We start from the raw sequence: 11,976 nt of genomic DNA, 5'->3' as shown, positions 1-11,976 counted from the left end.
TTGGTGGTAGATCATTGGAGCCATAGGTTGAAGACTACTTTTGGAGCTACGTTATTTGATGGACTATTTTAGTATATTTTCTTAAGATAATGAGTTTGACATTTGTGGAACTCTTTCAGATTGTATTTGGAGACTTTATTGTTAAAGTTTTGTTTTAATGGATCTTTGAGGAAAGATTTTGATGGATAGAAGTTTATTTGTGGATTTTTATTTACGCTCTGTTCCATTATATCATTGTTGATTATTTTTAAGACAGGTTATGCATCTAAATCCTTGGTATGGGTTTGGGGTGTTACAGCATCTATAGTGAATTCCTTTCCTCTTATCCAACAGTTTAACTCATCTTCTCTCAGTACAGCATTTGCATAAAATTCTCTAAGAAGAGACTCTGATACTATTGGTAAGTCACTCAGCAACTTATCCCAACCTCTGCCCTCAAAAGAATTTGGAATGAAGGTGTCCTTCAAATCCACCAAATCTACAAATCTTTCCTAAATGATGGGTGCCTTCAAGAAGAAATCTCTTTATCTCTCAAAGTGTTGAGTTGATCTAAACTTCGTGTTTTCCATTTTCAGCCTTTTATCACCCTTCTTGGCAGTAGTTTTCTTCTTGGTAGGAGTCATCTGCAACATAACAGAAAAGGCCACAAAAACAGAACACAATAGATGGAGATTCAACCATTAGTAACATGGTTAGTATAACAGAAAGGAGCATAGAACTATACGAACGCATGACCCAATGTGATAGTGGCCACAACTATTCAAATAAGAACACTCTAAGGTACATTCCCAAGTATAGACCGCATGTGTACCAGATTCAACCAGAAGAGAGCATATGTTTATGAGACAGATCTTAGTGAGTAAGAGATAACAAACAAAAACAGAGCAGACAATATCCTCAAAGCAGAAGCAACACACAAGATAACTGAAAGTTCAAAATATTATGACCCAACCATCAAAATTCAACCATATTGAACCAAACATATTCACATGCAGAGTAAAACACAATAATTTCAAAAAGAATGTCAACAAGACATATCAAAATGGGTATGAGATGAACAAACCAACTCAGAACAAAATGCAAATTCAAACAATGAGACTTAAACATGATAACACCCATAACTAGCATCCAACAAACAAGGTCAACCAAACCCAAACATCAAAACACTACACACAAGAACTCAACCCATATCCGAAACAACAGATATCACAAATCTTAGCAACAACTCAAGGATCTAATAAAAACAAGGTTAAAAACATGAAATACTTAGAGAAAATAAGAAAACCCATACCGTTTCTTTAGGATTGAAGATGAGATGATGATGAACAATGGTGGTTATTGTGAGAAACACAGTGAGTTTGAGAGAGGTATAAGCGGGGAAGGTAATGAACAGTCACAAAAGTTCGAGGGAAAACTGAAATGGTTTAAAAATTGACCATAAAACGCAAAACATGTGTTTTTTGTGACTGAGTCAAGTCACGTGCAAGTTGCCAGTCTCAGCTGCCAGATCACTTAAAAACAAAATTTTGAAAAATTTGTTTAAGTGTTTTTCGCGACTGGAAGTTCTACCCACGAGGAAGTCGCGAAGTAAGCCGCGAAAATCTCTGTGTACCCCTTACGACTAGACCTTCCACCCGCGAACAAGTCGCCACTCTGAGTCGCGAAAAACATAAAGACCCAAAATTTGAAAAATATTCTAAGTATTTTTTGCGACTGGGACATTTACCCGCCAGCGAGTCGTGAGAAATCTCTATATGGGCTCGCAACTGGGGCATGCGACTGGACCAACCCGTGACTGAGTCGCCAAAACAGGGCAACACTGTTTTTGAAAATTTTGACATTTTTGAAAGAACAAAATAATTTCCAAATTCAACTTAAAACACTCAAAAATCCTTTTGTGTTTGATCAACATAGATTGAGCATGTGAAAACACATTTAATCAAGTATAATCACACAAATGAATATGTCATTCATTGATCATAGGCTTGTGTGATGTGTGTGGGTATCAAATATGAGATAGTCCTTAGTCTAATGTGAAGCTTCAATGATCAATTCAACCAAGGCATACACAATTAGCACCAGATAATGTGACCCATCTCAATTATAGAAGTATGCATATATGACCTCCCACAAAACTTGATAGCATAAGATTGAAGCTTTTCATTTGGCTCCATATACAGCACATCATTTGATCTTTTTGAAACAATACATCTCATGTGAGATCGATGCCAGAAATTTTGATATTTTAGTTGATGAGGTAGCCTTTGGCTTTTTGGGCATCATACAATTTATAAAAGTCCCTTTCCCTTTTTTGTAGTCAAATACTAGTATGTGCGACAGGCTTTTTCAACTCGATATCTCTTTTCATTAGGAGATTTACATTTAGTGAGCTCTTGTAAGCAAAAACAATAAATAAAGGAGTGGGAAGATATATAGGCACAAGTCTATGCATGTCTCAAGATCGACAAAACCATTCACTAATCATTCATGACAAGTTTGAAGATATATTTACAACAGTCACATAGATGTTAAGATTTCTCCCACAATGATATGAGTGCATAGGGAACAAGCTATGCTCGTAAATGCATAAGGCCATTAGTACAAAGGTACAAGGCAAAACATGTTTTGAAACAAAACCCAACAAAGACAATCAAACTTTTAGGATTTTCTACTTTTTATGTGTTTTTGGATTTTTGACAAAAAAAAATGATAAAAACAATGTAAAATATTTAAAGCGAAAACAAACAAACAACCAATAAGCATACAATCAAGCATATTCACACAACATAGGAAGAATTAATGCATGGACATGTTGTAATGCTTATGCATGAGTACCCTTTTTCACCCATACATCATGTGTGTTTGGGGTGATATCCCTATAGGATTGGGTACGAGAGTTAGGACTTTCAAACCTTCTTGTGAAGCTTTCCAAGCAGTTGGTGAAAGCACCAATCACCTTCATCACGTCTATCATTCCGAGATCACCATTTCAACCTCTTGATGGTTCAACAGGCCAAGTTGTCTTGTTGTTTCTTGGTTCTCTTGACCTTTGATCACTAGCATTCCTTAATGAAGGAAAAATTCTGGTTTTGCATCTCATGCAAAACCCACAGCGGAAGTAACGAACAAGGATCTATTTCATTCATGATTGATAACGTGCACTATCTAAATTTCAGAATTTAAGAACAAGATAGCGTACCTTGGTGTGGAAAAATTCAAAACAAAGATTAGAAGCACTTGGGAACACTTCTAATCTTCACTCCAATTCCACTTTATGCCCAAGATGTGTGGTCTCTCAATCAGTTTTTCAAAGGGAGAATGAAAGTGTGTCTCACACTCTCTCACACACCGTGTCTTTTTCTTTTCTAATCTCATCTAATAAAAATTCTGTATGTTTCTCCCTTTATAACTAACTGATTATCTAATTGGGTTGGCCTATTGGGCCTTTCCAATTGGGCTTTAGTGTGTGGCTTGAAGTGGGACCAATAAGACACTAGCTCCAATGGGCCTTGGGCTTTTCCGTCAACTCTTGACAAGTCCAAAGTTACCATTAATTATATTTAATACCACTATATAAATATAATTGCACTCTAGGTCTTATTAATAAATTATATCCCAAGACTTTATTATACACGTAACCCCTTCATAAAATATTCATAGTAACACAAAGTCATAAATGTAGACTGCCACTTTGTAAATTACTACATCTTATCCTTGAGTACCCGGTTTAATTCTTTAAAGTTATTCATTATATATTTATGAAATCCAATTTCATAAATATATACTTTAGTAATTTCTTACTAAAGTGGTTAGACCTAACTCTCTGAATAACTGAAACCATTAAACTTATCTCAAGGGAATATTTTATATCTCTATCAAGAGACTATGAATTCCATCTTGAGAATATATGTTCCATCAACACTAAATGTGGCTGCTCAACATACTGAGGTTTTGACCGTCACTTCAGATCTCACTCCTGATATATCAAAGCAACCTACACTTCATGATCAGGTCCATTATTCTCTCAGGATTAAGAGTTCATGCAAATAGAAGTCGTGAAATTTATAATTCATTTGACAGTCGTTAGAAGAATAATAAATCTCACAGTAGTCCTGTTCAATATGTTTTAATTCTTAAAACATATCAACATATCAACTAGAAGTTTCCACTTACATGATCAAGACAAATCATCTTAGTTGACACATTATAGTCTTCGCAGATGAAATGCCCAATTTCATCACCGACTACGAACTATAAATTCTGAGTTTACAAAGAACTTGTGATTTACATCTTCTGTGACTTTTCACATAAATCACATACAATGCATCTCATGGACTATATGATAATGTCCCATATTCATGTTACCATTATTTTAGATAATAATAAAATAACTTTATCAATCACAATATAAAGTCATACATCATGTCATACATAATGCCATACATAATATCATATATAGCATCCTACAATAGGATTTAAGGGCACTAATCCTAACAATCTCTCACTTGCCCTAAAGACTATTGTGCACTAATCTAACTCCCATTCCTTCCAAATGTGACTTGAAAGTCCTTTGAGACAAGGCTTTGGTAAATGGATCTGCTAGATTATTTGCACTTTCAATCTTTGCTACCACAACATCTCCACGAGTAACAATGTCTCGAATGATGTGATACTTCCTCTCAATGTGCTTTCCTTTCTTGTGATTCCTTGGATCTTTGGATTGTGCAACCGCTCCACTATTGTCACAAAACAATGTGATGGGAACTTGCTCCATTCTCACAACACCAAGATCAGAAAGGAATTTCTTGAGCCAAACAGCCTCCTTTGCTGCTTCACAAGCAGCAACGTACTCGGCTTCCATGGTGGAGTCCGCAATACAAGATTGTTTGACACTCCTCCAACTTATGGCTCCACCTCCCAAGGTGAAAACACATCCTAAAGTGGATTTTCTGAAATCTAGATCCGATTGAAAATCTGAATCTGTATAGCCAATGGGAATCAAATCCTCACTATGGTAAACAAGCATATAATCTCTCGTTCTCCTAAGATACTTGAGAATATGCTTTACAGCTTGCCAATGTTTTGGTCCTGGATTTGATTGATATCAGCTGACCATGCCAACTGAATAACAAATATCTGGTCTAGTACAAAGCATGGTATACATGAGACTTCCCACTGCAGAAGCATAAGGAACTTGTCTCATCATATTTTCTTCCTCTTGAGTCTTAGGCCTTTGGTCATCAGACAGAGGAACTCCATGTCTAAAAGGAAGCAATCCTTTCTTGGATTTTTGCATGCTAAACCGTTCTAGAACCTTATCTATATATCCAGCTTGTGATAAGCCTAACATCTTATTCTTGCGATCTCGCCAAAGCTTGATCCCTAGAATAAAGTTAGCCTCACCCAAGTCCTTCATATCAAATTGGCTTGACAACCAAACTTTAACCGATGACATTACCCCTACATCATTCCCAATGAGTAGAATATCATCAACATAAAGCACTAGGAACATTACTACTTTGTCTCGATGTCTTTTGTACACACATGGTTCGTCAAGATTTTGTTCAAAACCAAATGACTTGATTGCTTGATCAAATCTGATGTTCCATGACCTAGATGCTTATTTAAGTCCATAAATGGACCTATTCAACTTGCATACCATATGCTCTTGGTTCTTTGCTATGAAACCTTCTGGTTGCAACATGTATATTTCTTCTTCAAGATTGCCATTAAGAAATGTAGTCTTGACATCCATTTGCCAAATTTCATAATCATAATGAGCAGCAATGGATAAGAGAATTTTGATAGATTTAAGCATGGCTACTGGCGAAAAAGTTTCATCATAATCAATACCTCCTTTTTGTGTATACCATTTCGCCAGTAGTCTTGCTTTAAAGGTTTCAACCTTTCCATCTATCCCTCTCTTTCTCTTGTAAACCCATTTGCAACCAACAGGTTTAATGCCATTAGGCGCCTTTACAAGATCCCATACATGATTTGAATTCATAGAATCCAATTCAGATTTCATAGCTTGGACCCAATGATGTGCATCTATATCATTCATTGCTTCATCATAAGTGTAAGGATCCGATTCAGCCTCTTCTGAGATAGCCTCATAAGTTTTTCCCAAACCTATGAATCTTATAGGAGGCCTAATAATTCTCCCACTACGACAAGGCACCTGTGTACTAGACATCTCATGAGTAGTATCTTGTGGTGTATCTAATACAGCCACATCATCCCTAGTTTCATCCATTGGTTGTTCAACTATAGGTTCATTCATTTCAGCCAAGACAACTCTACTTCTAGGAGTAAAATTATTCACATAGTCATTTTCCAAGAATTTGGCATTTGTGCTAACAAATACTTTATTATCCTTATGACTATAGAATAAACCTCCAACTGTTCCTTTTGGATACCCTACAAAAAATACCACTTTTGTTTTAGACTGTAACTTGTCAGACTTTCCTTTCAACACATGTGCTGGACAACCCCAAATATGGAGATGTCTCATACTAGGCTTACGCCTATTCCACAACTCTACAGGTGTTTTAGGAATAGACTTCGAAGGTACTAAATTCAGAAGATACATTGCAGTATTTAAGGCATATCCCCAAAAAGAAATTGGTAGAGTTGAATAACTCAACATGGACCTAACCATATCTAAAAGAGTCCTATCCCTTCTTTCTGCTACACCATTTTGTTGTGGAGTTCCAGGTGCAGTCAATTGGGATATAATCCCATTTTCAGTCAAGTAATCCTTGAAATCACCAAGAAGGTATTCGCCACCTCGATCAGATCGAATGGCCTTTATGTGTTTACCCAATTGATTCTCAACTTCAGCCCTAAACTCTTTGAACTTTTCAAAGGCTTCGGACTTCCGTTTCATTAGGTACACATAACCAAATCTAGAGTAATCATCAGTGAAAGTAATGAAATACTCATAGCCACCTCTTGCTTGGATTGACATAGGACCACATACATCTGAATGTACTAGTTCTAGTAAATCTTGCGCTCTTCTACCCTTTGCATTAAAAGGTCGTTTGGTCATCTTACCTTCCAAACAAGATTCGCAAACTGGAAAACCATCAAAGTCCATGGGCTGTAAAAGTCCATCTTTGATTAGTCTTTGAATCCTACTTGAATTAATATGACCCAAACGCAAATGCCATAGATATGCATCACTAGTAGAAGGAAACTTTCTCTTTAATGATTTCACATGAGAGCTACTATCTAATTCAGAATTGTATAATTCATGCTTATCAGGAGTTAAAATATAAAGACCATCCACAATATTGCCAGAACAGATAAACACTTTATCCTTCTTTATTACAACATTGTCTTTCAGGATAACACAATATCCATGTTTACCTAAATAAGAAGTTGCATAAATTAAATTCCTACGAACATTAAGTACATACAAACAGTCTTCCAATATTAAAACTCTAGACTTAAAATACAAATTAAACACTCCACCAGCTTCAACCGGAATCTTGCTCCCATCAGCCAAAGTAAGAAATAGTTCTCCCTCATTCAACTTTCTAGTCTCCTGGAACCCCTGCAAAGAATTGCTACAACCTGAATCCACACACCAGGAATCTGTTGGATTCTGTACCAAACATATTTCAAGAAGAAATGAACTTTTCATACCCTTATTCTTGACAGCCTTGAATGTTGGACAATTCCTCTTCCAATGTCCTTTCTCACCACAATGGAAACACTTTCCTTTGGTTTTCTTTCCTTTGTTGGCAACCCCTAAGGCAATTTGTTTACCATCTTTCTTAGTGAAATCCTTCTTCTTCTTCTTCTTATCCTTGCCTTTCGACTTAGGTTGAGAAGTAGAAGCTTCACCAACATTGGCTTCAACACTAGAAGTACCAAGGATGCCTTCCGCCGCCACTAACTCATTCATTAATTCAGACAAAGAATAAATCTTTTTGTTCATATTATAATTGAGTCTGAATTCCTTGAATGATTCTGGTAATGACTGGAGTATCATATCCACTTGGGATTCTCCATCATTGTCGGCACCTAAAACTTCTAATGTGTTCAGATTAGCAATCATCTTAAGACAATGCTCTCTCACTGAACTTCTTGCAGCCATTTTGGTATTATAAATTTGGCTCATGGTTTCTTGCCTTGCAGAACGGCCTTGCTCACCAAACATCTCCTTCAGACTATGCATTATGTCCGAAGCAAGTTCTACATCCTGCATTTGATGCTGTAGAACATTTGAGATAGATGCTAGGATGTAGCACTTGGCCATCTCATTAGATTTCTGCCAACGATCATATCGCTGTTTTTCCTCAAGAAGAGCATCTAATGAAGGAAAGGTGGGACATGGTTGAGTAAGCACATATTTGTGCTCTTCAGCAGTAAGAACAATGTCCAAATTTCTTTTCCAATCAACATAGTTGGATCCAGTCAGTTTGTTTTGGTTAAGAATAGAAACAAGTGGGCTAAATGATGCCATGACAAAATCTGAAAATAATAAACATGAATATAATAAGTAAATTGGACATTATCAATTTAGCATAAAAACATATAATATGGAACTTTAATAAAACCATAAAATAACATATGCAACGACAACCCAATCTCATAGTCAATATCCCTCAGCATAGAGTGAACATAAAATACTATGATTGATTGAGAACTATTCTCATTATTAGTGCTATCATGATAACTCTTATCAAACACTAATAATATGCCGTTTTATATTTAGCCTCTAAGTAATAATAGTAAGAACTCAGCCTAGAGGATACTATAATACTTAGTCTAGTGTATACCATTGTCTAGAATTATGTGTAACCACATTTCATCCCTTTAACAGGCTTATTTTGTAGTACCATGATAAAACACCCTCCGCATGGAATGCAAAGCTCGAAGCTAAGACAAGGTGTTTATCAAACCACTATAAACCAAGAAATTCAATCTTGTAGGACCATGAAATAAATACTCTCCGCATGGAATGCTAAGCTCGAGGCAAAGACAAAGTATATATTTCACACTACTATGAACCAACAATGGAGACCGTGAGATCCAACCCTTGAATCTCTCTCCCACTAGATATTTTAAAATAAAGGTTTTTAAGATCAAGAATGATAATAATGCTAGACACGTGAAAAATATAATCATAATCTAATTAGGAATAAATTTCATTAAACTAGCATTAACATATATAAATATATATAACGTAATAAAAATCTTTATTATATATAAAAATCTATATTATATTATATATAATATAATATACAAATTAATATATATATAATATATATTTAATTACATTACGTTATATATGTATTATATATATATTATATATATATATATATATATATATATATATATATAGTTGTCAGAAGAATGGAATCCACACGGATTCACTTTCTTCAAAACAAATACAATGGTCATTCTTTTGTCATGTAGTCCAAAAGGTTCAAGCCAAAAAACAAGCAATGGCACACGGATTCACTTTCTTTCAAAACAAAAGAATGGTCAAACCATGCAATGTAGTCCAAAAGGTGCAAGAAAATATCAAGCAGTGCATTGACAAACGGACATGACAGTTATGCATTCAATCCGTGTATCATTATTCTGTCTTATTCCACTTTCTTACACACGGATTGGATGATCAATTATTGTTCCCAAGTGAAACAATACCATTCAAGCGGTGCAAAACCATCAGCACAGGTTGTTTATTCATTGAATAACCATATCAAGACCATGGCATCTCCAATTGAATGCATTAAACATTTATAATGATGCCGACTTGGTGTGAAGATGGAATCAAATAGAAACAAATATATATATATATATATATATATATATATATATATATATATATATATATATATAACAGTTATTTCAACACCAATTGAATCACTACATATCATTGGCAACAATAACTTGGTATAGAAATTTGAAAACGCAAAGATAACAGTTTTCTTAAATTCTAAAAATCAATCACACGCTATACAATCATGATATGAAAACCTGACTCTGATACCAATTGAAGGAAAAATTCTGGTTTTGCATCTTATGCAAAACCCACAGCGGAAGCAACGAACAAGGATTTATTTCATTCATGATTGATAATGTGCACTATGTAAATTTCAGAATTTAAGAACAAGATAGCGTACCTTGGTGTGGAGAAATTCAAAACAAAGATTAGAAGCACTTGGGAACACTTCTAATCTTCACTCCAATTCCACTTTACGCCCAAGATGTGTGGTCTCTCAATCAGTTTTTCAAAGGGAGAATGAAAGTGTGTCTCACACTCTCTCACACACCGTGTCTTTTTCTTTTCTAATCTCATCTAATAAAAATTTTGTATGTTTCTCCCTTTATAACTAACTGATTATCTAATTGGGTTGGCCTATTGGGCCTTTCCAATTGGGCTTTAGTGTGTGGCTTGAAGTAGGACTAAAATGGACCAATAAGACACTAGCTCCAATGGGCCTTGGGCTTTTCTGTCAACTCTTGACAAATCCAAAGTTACCATTAATTATATTTAATACCACTATATAAATATAATTGCACTCTAGGTCTTATTAATAAATTATATCCCAAGACTTTATTATACACGTAACCCCTTCATAAAATATTCGTAGTAACACAAAGTCATAAATGTAGACTGCCACTTTGTAAATTACTACATCTTATCCTTGAGTACCCGGTTTAATTCTTTAAAGTTATTCATTATATATTTATGAAATCCAATTTCATAAATATATACTTTAGTAATTTCTTACTAAAGTGGTTAGGCCTAACTCTCTGAATAACTGAAACCATTAAACTTATCTCAAGGGAATATTTTATATCTCTATCAAGAGACTATGAATTCCATCTTGAGAATATATGTTCCATCAACACTAAATGTGGCTGCTCAACATACTGAGGTTTTGACCATCACTTCAGATCTCACTCCTGATATATCAAAGCAACCTACACTTCATGATCAGGTCCATTATTCTCTCAGGATTAAGAGTTCATGCAAATAGAAGTCGTGAAATTTATTATTCATTTGACAGTCATTAGAAGAATAATAAATCTTACAGTAGTCCTGTTCAATATGTTTTAATTCTTGAAACATATCAACATATCAACTAGAAGTTTCCATTTCCATGATCAAGACAAATCATCTTAGTTGACACGTTATAGTCTTTGCAGATGAAATGCCCAATTTCATCACCGACTACGAACTATAAATTCTGAGTTTACAAAGAACTTGTGATTTACATCTTCTGTAACTTTTCACATAAATCACATACAATGCATCTCATGGACTATATGATAATGTCCCATATTCATGTTACCATTATTTTAGATAATAATAAAATAACTTTATCAATCACAATATAAAGTCATACATCATGTCATACATAATGCCATACATAATATCATATATAGCATCATACAATAGGATTTAAGGGCACTAATCCTAACACTTAATACTTTCAACTTATGAAAATTTGGTCAAGTATGCCCTTGAAGTCCGCAGTGATGACACATATGGTTCGTTCTAGGACCTCGTTGTGATCGTGGAAGAGATTTTGCTCTGGCTTCAGACCTGGCTGCAGATTGATTACAGGACTTGTTCAACACACGCTAGTCAGCCACATTCTTCTTCTTTTCAACCTTTGCCCTCTCCACAGTAGGGGCAACTAAAGTCGGCTCTTTGGCCTTCACAAACTTCACTTCTTTGGAGGTATTCACAGTTGAGCTACTTTCTCCAGTGTATCCTAATCCGGTTCTGTCAGAAAAAGTTTTTTGAGAGGAAAGGACATCATCGAGCTTCTTTGTGGATACGCGCTCTATTTTGGAATTTGCTTGAACCACCTCAAGCTCAAGGAATCTCACCTTGGTGTAAGCTTCGATTAGTTCGCTATTTAACGTCTCAATGTCACACCTGGCCTCTTTGTATCTCACTAGGAGACTTCAATAGTCCTCTTCTGCTTTCTTCATCTTCTTTAC

This window comes from Castanea sativa, chromosome 5 (assembly GCF_040712315.1).
Source record: "Castanea sativa cultivar Marrone di Chiusa Pesio chromosome 5, ASM4071231v1".
In the NCBI taxonomy this organism is placed as follows: Eukaryota; Viridiplantae; Streptophyta; class Magnoliopsida; order Fagales; family Fagaceae; genus Castanea; species Castanea sativa.
This window is presented reverse-complemented; position numbering follows the sequence as displayed.